Source organism: Ischnura elegans, chromosome 11, assembly GCF_921293095.1.
Source record: "Ischnura elegans chromosome 11, ioIscEleg1.1, whole genome shotgun sequence".
NCBI classification, from domain to species: Eukaryota; Metazoa; Arthropoda; class Insecta; order Odonata; family Coenagrionidae; genus Ischnura; species Ischnura elegans.
The window spans coordinates 26,103,309-26,115,354 of NC_060256.1; the positions used below are offsets into that span (position 1 = coordinate 26,103,309).

General features: G+C 36.6%; 2 non-coding genes across 2 annotated transcripts; one reads left to right on the forward strand and one right to left on the reverse strand.

Annotated features, from left to right (window-relative positions):
* Nucleotides 1-10,580: 10,580 nt before the first annotated feature.
* Nucleotides 10,581-10,653, forward strand: Trnar-ucg. The gene has a single exon. It is a non-coding gene; the product is annotated as a tRNA-Arg (tRNA).
* A 417-nt stretch (nucleotides 10,654-11,070) lies between these two features.
* Nucleotides 11,071-11,143, reverse strand: Trnar-ucg. The gene has a single exon. It is a non-coding gene; the product is annotated as a tRNA-Arg (tRNA).
* Between the last annotated feature and the right edge of the window lie 903 nt (nucleotides 11,144-12,046).

Genomic DNA, 12,046 nt, shown 5'->3' on the forward strand with positions numbered 1-12,046 from the left:
GGGTGAAATTTAATCTCAAAGTTTCGTTTTAACCGCTGTAAATAGGGTAGAAAGTTGATTAAAAAATTAGCGGCATTTAATAATATCCCAGTTAAGTTGAAAAACCCATGGGAAAGGTTAATACGTGGTCAGAATAATATTTGTGATAGAGAACAACAACTCGTGTGATGTGGCCTTTTGAAGCTAATTCGCGTTTTAATATTGCATGAATTAGCTTCAAATTTAATTTGCTAAATTAATCGTGGTGCTTAGAAGATGTTATTCTTAGTTTAATTAAGCTTTAAGCGATTTTGCGTGGTTTAATTATTCGATGAGAAGGCGGGGGAATCTTATTGGTTACTTGCTGCATTAAGCTTGAAATATATTGCACGATGATTTATCAAAACAAAATCCTTTTTACAAGCTTTGTTGCAATATTCGGTAATTATAGAGCTCATTATTGACATGCTGGATGTTGCCTGCGATAGGAAAATGGAATTGCTAAAGACTGAATGCTAAAAGTAAAAGGATGTCAGAGTTAAAAGCCAGGTATAGTTAGAATGACATCAACATGTGTATCTATATAGATGCACATTGTTTTGAATGAAAGAAAAAATCCTATGTAATTCTTTCTTGAGATTAGCTCTCGAAATAAACTCTAAAAAGATATGCTGACCTGCGTAGAATGAGTGCATACATATTTCTCATTAGAATTACAGCTTTTTAGGCACTTTTTTTTCAGTGAAATTGATCATTAGTAGGTTTTATTGGTAGTCCCCCATAAGCGCTCCTCTCAAGAATCTTTATAAGCTTGCAATCTAAATTCGCAAATAGAAGGATAGATCATTTGAATGCTAGGCAGTAATTAGTTAGCCTTTAGCTAGTGCCGCTTTAACCCCTTAATTTCGGAAACCTTTTACGAGTCGTTATAATTTATGTTGGGATCATTCTATTGTGTCTGTCTCCATTGTGTTATTTTTCCATTCCAGAAAATAATTTTTATCACTTATTACGCTTCATGGTTGAAGAGTTCTTTCCATATTAATTAATGCCTTGACCAAAGCAATTAAAATTTTGTAATCCCTGTGACTTTACAATGTTTTCAATTTATATCGGCGTGGAATATAATTAAAATTTTGTTGAATATATATATTTAAAATATTGTTAGGTAATATTTCTTTGGCACACAATTTCTGAAATGGCGAAAAGGTGTTACGTCATATGCACGTATTTAGATTCCTATATTTAATTATTGAGATAATAATTTCGAGACCAATCCATTAATTTATTTTATGAAACATTTCCAATTTTCTCTTACGAGGAACGTTGGATCCCACACCGAGAGTACTTTCAGAAAGCGTATCACGCTAAAGAGAAAGTATAATGATTGCAATGAGGCGTTCTAATTTGGGGTATTAAATTGAATCTAGTGTGTTAATTAATGTTCAAAATTTGTTATGTATTTGAAATTGATATCCTTCGGAAAGTATTACATTTGCTCCTTCCTTCATTGCGAAGTTAACAGCGTAAGCCTTTATATATTCTATTGAAGATTTTAGTGGGTTTGAAATTATTTTTATGATATTTCAAATTTAATGTTTATGTGACATTCTCAATCGAAGGCCAACCATGGATGTCGGAGGTGTTACTAAAGAACTTGATTGTGAGTAAATTAGCATTTATATAGGACTCCATCCAAATTTACGATCTGCGGTTTTTCCTTCTTTTGCAGGTGTATTGCTTGTACCTGTTATTGAGTTTTTTGGAGGAGGAATTTAAGATACCTCTCCATGTGCCTACGGTGTCTCTGATGGCCATTTGAGATTTTGCCATGCGAAAATAAGGTAAGAGTTTATGTATAAAAACTTTGGTAGGGGATTTTAAGTGGAAGAATGGATGAAATTTTTGTATGAATTGATGGTGAAACAATTAAGTCTAATGCAAGTATGTACCATCCTTAATATACGATGAAATAGATATGCTTCTTCGTATACTTAAACGATGATGCAGCTGATCTTAAAGCAGCCCGAAACAATGACGTTGGTCTATATTTTCACCTGAGAATCCCTTTGAATGTATGGTTTTCGGCCAGTTGTTTCGGGTTGCTAAATGCTCATGCTTAGCGCTACTTATAAGGCATGCGACTCTAGTGTGATAGAGTAAGTCATAACTCCTCATGAATAAGTTCTGATTTTTAAACCAACATTCCGTTGTAGTAACGCAACCAATAGAGTAACTGTGATATTCAAATTTGTCGAATTTCATCAAAGTCATCGTTCTACGAATGTAAGAAAATGCTATTGTTGCTTCTGGGATTTATAGCGTCAAATATCATTGCGCCTTTTTTATCGACAAGAGGAGATAAGAGTGAAGTTGGAAAAAATATATACCGGCGCCAGGAGAATGAAAAACTTATTTACCTTCGAGTAACTTCTTAGCTCGCTTCAATGCCTTCGAGAAGAAAAACGCCTCCAAGTAGAGAATGGATGGGAGCTGGTAGCTCTTCACATATAATGCCAGAGGAGTCTGTGTCAAGAATTACCTCCCCTGAGGAAAATGACGGGATATAAAGACGGGTCTCTTACGGTAGGTTTCTTATCCTTTGAAAGATGCTCTTTTTGTGAACTGGAAACCTCGTATCAGTGGTCAATTTTGAGCCATTTCGTACCCACTTGATGACTGAAGTAAAGTACATTCACCATTGTTATTGGCTAAATTTATGTAGAACGCTGTAATATGTAAATGTCATCGAAAGTTTTTCCTGGTAACCGAATGTTTTATGTTTGGTATTGAGTTTCATGTTTTTTTGGAGTTTAAATGGGAAGTTGGCGTTGCGCTATTTTATTTTTTAGAAGCACTAATAATGATAAAACTATTTATTTCTTTTGGAAGTGTTTCTTATTCGTAGTCCAGGACTCATTATTTTTCTTTTAGTTTTTTTTTATAAGAAAATCAGAAGTTATTATACGTTCTGGTGTATTCTATTTACGATGTTATATTGACGTGTACTGTCTCCAAGATTTCTACGCATTGGGACGACATATAGCGATTTTAATTTAAATGGATCATTACATGAAATACCTATGGCATATTTATGACCACAGGAGAGTGTTGAACTTTATCGTGAGGTAATGTAGCTTTATTTGACAAGTACCGTACAGGTCTTCCTAAAAACGCTCTAAATAATATATAAATAAAATTATAATGCTTAAAATATTTGAACTTACAATGAAAAATATTTGCAAACGATAAGGGTTTTAAATTTTGTTTCTATGACTTTAGCGAGCAATGAGTAACATTGACTTTTCTCTAATTACCTGTGTCGCGGTGTTAGATTTAAGACCTTTGAGATTTTTCAACACCATTCATCGTTGTAAAAATACGTGTATAGCGTTTTATAGAAGAAATATAAATGCTATATTTATGAGTCACTACTCATTAGTTTTCCAATATTGATGCAAGGCCGTTATAGAAACCTTCGTCGGATCTCGGAAGAAAAGTTAAAGAACCACTTGATCGACTGTCGGGATTTGTTTTTCTTTTCACCAGGGTTATGGCGACTTCTCTTCTGTTATGATAACTTAATTCGCTCATCTCCATTCAAAATAATTGAATGAGGAAGCTTACAGTATTGTAGAAGAACAGTTGTCATCACCATGTTAAAAACGCGGACGGAACCTGAAAAAAATCAAGTGGTTCAGTATAGTACCGCGAAAACCTTCGTCAGAAAAAGTCTTTAAAGAAGTGGAATGATAGTGATGGGTTTAAAGCTTTGTTCTCCCCTTACTTTTACAGGGATGTTTGATGAAGAAGGCTATTCAAAGCTTGAACTACCTTGGATGTATTCTCGTGCTATCCAAGAATGGAAAGCTCGCGTGAGCCGTGACGAATAGTCATTTGGTAGGATCTAGAAATAGTTTGTTTGAAGAATGATGTTTGATTACGGAAGGATTTCTCGGTGTCATAGATCCTTCTGCTTACAGGGAATACTACATTGAGCTCCTAGGAAAGAACAGTTTTATTGCAATCCTTGGAATCGCTCGTCATTCTAGATCGGATTAGGTTTATTCATCATTTCCCTCGGAACAGCAAAAATGGCATCGCTAGATCGGATGCAGTGCCTACTCATGGCGCAGATACCGTTTCATTTCTTCCTTTTTTTCTATTACTATCCTTGTACCCTTTTGGGGAGCGAGGTTGCCCAGAGTGTTGGGCGCTTGAAGGGATCCGATTCGAAACCCGGGTGAAACCGTCAGATAGCCCACTTTGAATAATCGTCGAAGAACGACGTGGTCTAGGGAAAGGAGCTGGATTCCCCTACCCCGAATATGTGAATTTCGCACACCTTTGGCTTAGTGTAAGGTGAGCTCTATCCTCACATATACAAACTAACCTCTCCGGATTTAATAACTAATTAAGAACCTGTTGTTATTCTTCCGGGCGCGTTCTGCTATAAAGTCAGTGAGCTTAACTAAACAGGTTTGCAACTGTGCGATTAAAAAAAAAATACCGCGTTTGATATCGGGAAAACTTATTGCCATCGTAGACGCCAAAAATTGAAATAACGGTGCAGAGAATGTGGATAAATTAATCCTTATATTTTTAAGTAAGATTCATAAACCGAATATAAATATTTCGTGCTCTTTACCGCAGCGCCATGTAAGTACATGTAAATAATGTTATTTGATTTATCACACAGTATTCATGTCATAATATCTCATGAGTTAATACGATAGCGTTCCTAAATTTAATTTTGAAAAGATTCTTATGTTATGTAGAGAATTTGAAATATATCGGTTTTTTAATCAAAATGACATTCATATTGTAGCAGTAGGTGCCGACATGGGAACCCGTGTAAAAATGACATTCAAATGCAATGCTCGCTTCACTTTGGCTCTGCGTGATCCGAAACGCATGTTCCTGTCTCCTTTCAGCTATCGTGTGAGGGTGTATCCTTAATTTCATTCATGTGTCCTTGTTCATTTCTTCTGTTGGTGAGTGGTTGTCCCATTGTCATTCGCCGTTACCACTGGACCAACTAAGCCCGATAATTTGCACAGTGTAAGGTTACTAAGTTGCATAATGTAATCAAACTTAATTTTAATGGAAGCCTTATTATCCGACTACATGTGAACCTTTGAACTCCCTTCTCCTCTCCCGGACTGCCCTGTACTCTTGACACTGCTAAGTAATAAAAAAGAACCAGATTCTACGGCATTTCCACCTCAATTCTCTACGGTGTGTTCTCCACGACCTTTAAGTGGCCTCCAATCTAGTCGTTTCCACTTTGCTAGTTCTCATCCACCGGCCGGACGTTGTTTTCGCTTTCCCCTTGCTTTCTCTCTATCTCTATTAACCTGTCTATCTTCCCATCTCTTTCTCGACTCTATCTTTCTCTACCCTACCGCGGCTGCTCACTTCACTTTCGACCTTGTTCTCCGAAATGCATTATTCCATCCGAAAGCTCTCTCTCAACCATTGCGATTCCCTCCCGCGCGGTCCGTCCTATACAAACTTCTTGCCAATTTCCTCCTCAGCAGCGCCCCCTTGCTACCCCTTTCAATTCGCCTCTCTAGTCATCCTGGCTTTTCCCTCACATCGACCTTTTTCCGCTCCCTCAAATACCATTCGAGGCGTCATTCAGTTTGCGAATTCAGTGCTTAGCGTAGCCTCTTATGAGTATCAGTCTCCCATCTCTACATGAGGTCACCTTTTCCGGAAGGATAGTGGATAAGGAAGTAAAAATAGGAAAAAAAACAAAATCCGAAGTAATGTAAGACTTGGTGCTTTCCTGGCGTACGGTGTGGATGAATTCTTCGCGGGAATCCCTACCAGGTGAGCTGTTATATTCGAGCCGACGTTTCTACACAAAGGAGGCTATTGATATAAGGTTGGCAGAAGAAAACTTCAACCGTGACAAGGGATACACAATCAGCCAAGCATGGAAACGAGTGCTCAACATTACTAAGACGTCACGGAAAAACAAAATCGACGAGATCGAGGGCGGCCAATCAGAAATGACACACGGCCGGAAGATATATAGGCGCGGAAAAATCTTGACCCAGCTCTAAACGCCCTGAGGACGATGGCAGAGTTAGTCATTGAAACATCGGGTCAAATAGAACAGCTCACCTGGTGGGAATCCCGTGAAAAATTCGTCCAAAATCCGAATATCCAAGCGGTTTAATCTACTCTCACATTCCATTCACGTTCTTCTTTAGATAAAATATAAACAACAAATGGCATTTTCCACACTTTAATGTTAAACTCCATGACTAGTTATCTATTAGCACCCATCACTTTTTGGTGCTTACTAAAGTGATGCTAAGTGAAGACGACACGATCATTGGCCATGATGAAATCTCCGGCATAGGAGAGGAAATATTGGCTATTTAAAAGTTTTACGGGGGTAAACCCCCACATCCATTAATACCGACGGACTGAATATAGCCTACAATGATGTGTTTAACTCCTCTATAGTACTAACCGCACTGCGTAATATTGGAGAAAATAAGTCATTAAAAGGATTTTCTCTGCTCATTGCCTGGAAGAAAAAGATTTTAAATAGCGCCCAGAAAACAGAGGAATACCGGAATAAATTGGAAGCAGAGATCTCTCCCTTTCCAAGATGATATTTCTTATATTAATTCTTTTCATTCTTACAATTTTTGTTAAACCCTAGTACGCAACACCGTATTTACCTCCCTTGTTGAAATAATAATTCACGATTTAGTGAGATGGCACAATTTGGCCAAAATTAAAAGTGCTCCGATTGGTATGAAAATATGTTTCTCGATGTATCACGAGGTCTAAATTCGGAAAACGAAATTGTGAAAAATCAATTTTTTGACCCCTAAATGCTCCCAAAAAGTAGAGGCATAAAAACAATAAGCAACACTGTAATCGATAGAAAATCAGTGTTTCAACAATTTTTCCTAGGATTTCAGACGATTTTTGTTGAGGCCGATTCTATGACTTTATGTCATATCTGGTCTCGTTCTCCACAAAAATTTGTTTGAATCAGTCAATCAGTCAGCCAGTGGTCGTAAGTGGATTTTATACTACACAATATCATGATTCGTATTCTGCAGCACTCTTTTTTTTTAACTTTCCCAAGCTAGTTCCTATTGTGCGAAAATTAAATAAATAGATAAGTAAAATAGTTGTTCCCTGATGTACGCGTTCATTAAGTCTGCATTCATCACCCTATAATTACCTTCGTATTTAATAATTCTCAAGTAAATGACTTGTCCTATCCTTAAAATCATTAATTAATCATTCAATTTGAAGAACTATGCGTGATGGAGTGGAGTTTAATGTTTAGTATTTACGCATCATCTTCAAGGAACAAAAATGAAGTAGTAACATCAGTTTATATGATAATATAGTCAAATTAATTTATCATCTTAAGTATGGCGCTCCACAGTTCCACCTCTTTTATTGGTAGACAAAAAATTCTTGTTGTCAAGTTTAAATAACAACTAATAAAACTGTCTGGCTTTCCTTTAGGTTGGCGGTATATTCTTAAAAATGTCATGCATCGTTTTTTTTATGAACAGCGACTCAAGAAACGTGAGCGTAATAACTCGGCCGATAATGCACAAAGATCGCGTGCATTTACTCTCAGAAGTATTTTTAAAGTGAGTTTTATCTCCTGGACGTCCGTTTTTCTCTTTTTTTTTGGCTCTTCGTTTCAATCACCGGGATCGATCATACCCGTCTGCGCCTCTCGACTATTGAAAGTCATTTTAATTGCCTGGATAGCCCGTCCTCATGTCGAGGATCTGAAATATGAGGAGATCGATTGTATCCGAAGGTCGGAAGGGATGTCAGGAATGGTAATTGCCGGATGCCGGATAACGGGGATTAATAGTTTATCGGAGAATATCTAACTAGGAGCCTAGAGATCGGAGATTGCTCGGAAACGTTGGAAGAATTCGGAAGCAAAGCCTTTATATTTTATTGGTTAGTCAAGGTAGGAGAATACTCATTGACAGGAAGGACCTTTGTAAAGTCGCAATTAGTGATTAAAAAACCCAAGCCATGTATAAGCTTACAAATATATACATAAAGTTATTTATTGATACAAAGATAATTATACATTATATATACACTAGCTGGCCCCACGGCGTTGCTCGGGAAGAATAATACCTAGGAAGGGGAAAAAATTGGAACTTAGATTTCATGATCATTATCATAAAAATTATAAAATAACACGCTCATATTATTTAATAAATTTTAATAATTTGAGCGTGTCAAAATGTGTGCCTATACGTCAGGATGTCCAACATGTCAGGATAACAGATGTTGCAAGGCGTGACGTAAGAAACGGTAATGACAAATTGTCAAAGCAAAGCTGCAGCAAGGACGCGTCGAACGCAACCGAGAGTAGTAAAACGGGGTTTGAGAGTATGGGATAAACCTACGCACTAAGTTTGGTTGCAATGTGCGCAGACGTATGGAAACGCATAGCAGACAGACAAAAAGACATCATCTTTTATACATATTTACACTCGTAGATGACGTATATGTATCAATGTTAATACCCACACGAATAGCCCATAGAAATGCATTATAGTTACAAACTCTTGTCACTATGTAGGCATTTATTACGTGATAATATGATGTGAACGTTAAAATATAACAAGGTGCAATTTAATTGCAAATTAATCTTATAAATGCTTACAACGTAAGTCCTGAGCCACCGGCTTGTCAGGTACTTGCATTACCAAAAGTTTTGTAGAATGAGGAAAGCGATTTCCTAAAAGAAGATAAAATATTGACGATAAGATACTGATAAGAGTATAAGACGGTACTTTATATAACATTTAAGTGTTCATTTTTACAATATTGTGGTTTTAACTTATTTTGCAACTGATAGATTGAATAAATACTTCACAATATGTGAGATTCCGGTAAATAGAGCTGTTTTTTACTTTTAAGAGTTAGTTTCACGCATCAGTGTAATAAAAACTGCAAATAATTTAGCCCCCCTTTGTCAATTTAAACTTTCATGCCATAATAAAGCTACGGAGGCACACTTACGTTGGTGGACATTGGGAAAGAATTACTTGATCGTTACTTGCACAATTTTATTTCAACACTGAAGGGTTTCGAGTGTATATTTTTTCCTTGGTGATGATCTCTTACCACCAAAGACATCGGCCAGCGTCTGAATAAAACTAATAGCTACAATCAGTGACGAAATAGAATTTATATTGACGTCGGTCATTGCCGAAATAAATCTGTGTGGTGGTATACGAAATTTTTCGTTCGTCAAAGAGAATATTCCTCAGGGTAATTAGCATTCATATTCATCCGTGTGAATACTAAAAATATTAATTACGGAGTGTTTAATGCTATCAAGATGATGATAAACCGTTTTGTATTCACCTTTAATCGAGCGACCAGCGTAGATTTCAATCAATGAATAACATTTCTTATGTACGCTTGATAAATACCCTTTTATGAGCGTACATAAAACCCCAGGAAAGTATTAAGTTTAACCAGGTTTGATGGTCCTAATTTTCCTTTTCGGCAGTCTAGTTTCATGTACCTTCGTGGATTTTTATTTACTTAATAAATTGTATTTTTTTCATGGTATTAGTCAGCATGCGTATAAGAATGCATGACGATGAGAGCTCATACCGCCTGTTGGCATGTGCTTGTATTATGGCCTTTTTTTTAGACGACTTCAAAGACTATCTGGCAAAGTTATAAAACTACATGGCACGACTTCGAATCGCATACTGCATGTTGGTATATACTGAATACTCACCCCCTGCCAAACACCATTGAGGTGGATCGCAGGGTATTACGTAGATGTAAGAGGAAATATTTTTGCCTTCGGTTTCCTGCATACAGCCTCCTTAAAGACGCTATGGGTGCGTCGTGTACCCGTATAGAATTTTAAGATCCTTTAGTGATCTGACCTCGTGAAAAGGAATAGGTTAGGGAAACCGTTAGGATTCGATTTAGTAAAAACCCTTTGCGTGATTGTGGAAGAGGAGTTGGGGACGCCTTTGGAATGAATTCGGGGAAAATGGAGGGGTTCGAGCAGTTCGGAGATATTCGATAGTTCCAAATTGGAAATTCGAATGCCATTCTGAGATAGGTGATTGGCGGAGAAGAGGAGTGTGTGGAATCCACCGTTACGGTCCATTCGGTCCTTTGGTGTTCGCCAGGGGAGCCTGAGAAATCTGGGGATAGTAGTTTAGAATGAAGATGATGATTGAGATTTCATGCTCAAGGAAAAGCTTTCTGATTTTGTGGAGAAATCATTATTTAAAACGTCGTACATAACCGACCCGAATTATTTTCATGGTATACATCACAGCGCTATTGTTTAACTACCATCTAAATTTTTGCTGTGTCTTTTCGCTCTATTTAATGAATATATGGAGAGGCTGACGTGTGTATAGGATTTGCATTTCAAATGCTAGATCTATTTCATTCGATTCTTTGTTACTCTTCACGTACATATGAGTCAATTGTTTTTCACGATCTTTCTTCCTTACCCCTTTCTACAGTGGTGGTGTCGGATTCCTCCGATTAGATTAAAATTTACTCAATGTATTCCGTACATTTTCGGTATTTTGTAGGACCACGTGGCCTAATGGATAAGGCGTCGGACTTCGGATCCGAAGATTGCAGGTTCGACTCCTGTCGTGGTCGTCAGTATTTTTTGGCCACTTCAATTGTTGTTTGTAATTGTTAAAACTTTATTATTTTAGTCACTCCCATCTTTTTTCTCACTCAAGAAATATAAACAGTTATTTTGTATAGCATTTTTTTTCTTTTTCCTACCAGAAATGATTCTTTTCATTTCAAAAATGGATTGTTTACGTATTCTTTCTCTTGGTGATACATTAATACATTATCAAATGTTGTTACGAATTTTTACTGTTAATACCTTAAAAATTATTTTATTTAGCATTAATTTGATTAATTGCTGAAAAAATTCATTTGCATGGACAAAAAAAAAACAACTGTTGCACGGTACACACCTCTGGTTGCGTAAAAAAATTAAGCCGTAATAATTCCTAGCAGCGAGGGTTTGTTTTTACATGTATAGTGGATAAAAAAATATTTCGACCACGACAGGACTCGAACCTGCAATCTTCGGATCCGAAGTCCGACGCCTTATCCATTAGGCCACGTGGTCTTGAGGGTGAGGTGCAGTCTAGGCACAAGTAGATTATGATGGCGGCGTATCCAGAATTGATGGATTACGTCTGTACCCAACCTGTATGGTTCGGGTCACGGTCGAGGTCCCTTCTCTGCGGGGACCTTTGTGCTTGAGCCAGATGTGTACTAAGTAAGTGAGTCTGCCAGGCGGCGGGCAGACTCGCTTGCTTCCGCAATTACCAGGATTTATATAATCAGGTCAGAAATCTACTGTTTCATTAGCATAGCCAAAGAATCTTTATCACAGTATTTTACAACTTGATGATTATTACCGCGAGACTTTAAATTAATAACGAAAATATTAAAATAATTGTTTGACTGAGATAGATATTTTTCAGGATCCTTAGCTCTTTCTTATTGAAATTAATTTTGGCTTATTTTCTTTTTTTATATATATCCTTTCGCCAACTTAATTTTAACATTTATTTTCTCATTTTTTGAATATTTCCGATATCTCTTCTGTAAAAATTTTTATTTAAAGGCTTGAGTTTTCAGAATCTAATTAAAGGTTTCAGATTATTTCATCTTATATTAGGTTTCAGTGGCAGACCCTTCTGTTAAAAATATATTTTAAGGCTTCAGTTTTCAGAAGCTTATTATTATATTGGTTTGTTTACACAGTAATTTATATATTCTGAGAAACTGTTTTTATCTATTGATCTCATACAATTTACCTTTTTATTGAGCGTTTCAAAAATATTTTAGTGTTTGTAGCGATTTTTAGACGAGATATAGTTTCAAAGCCATCTTTCCGTATTTTTAAATCAAAAAGCTACCTTATTATCAGTTGTTTTCACAAATTTCCTTCCATACCCTTTTTATTTAATATAATTTGATCAAATTATCCCTTAACACATTTTAAATTTGTTAAACGTGAAAA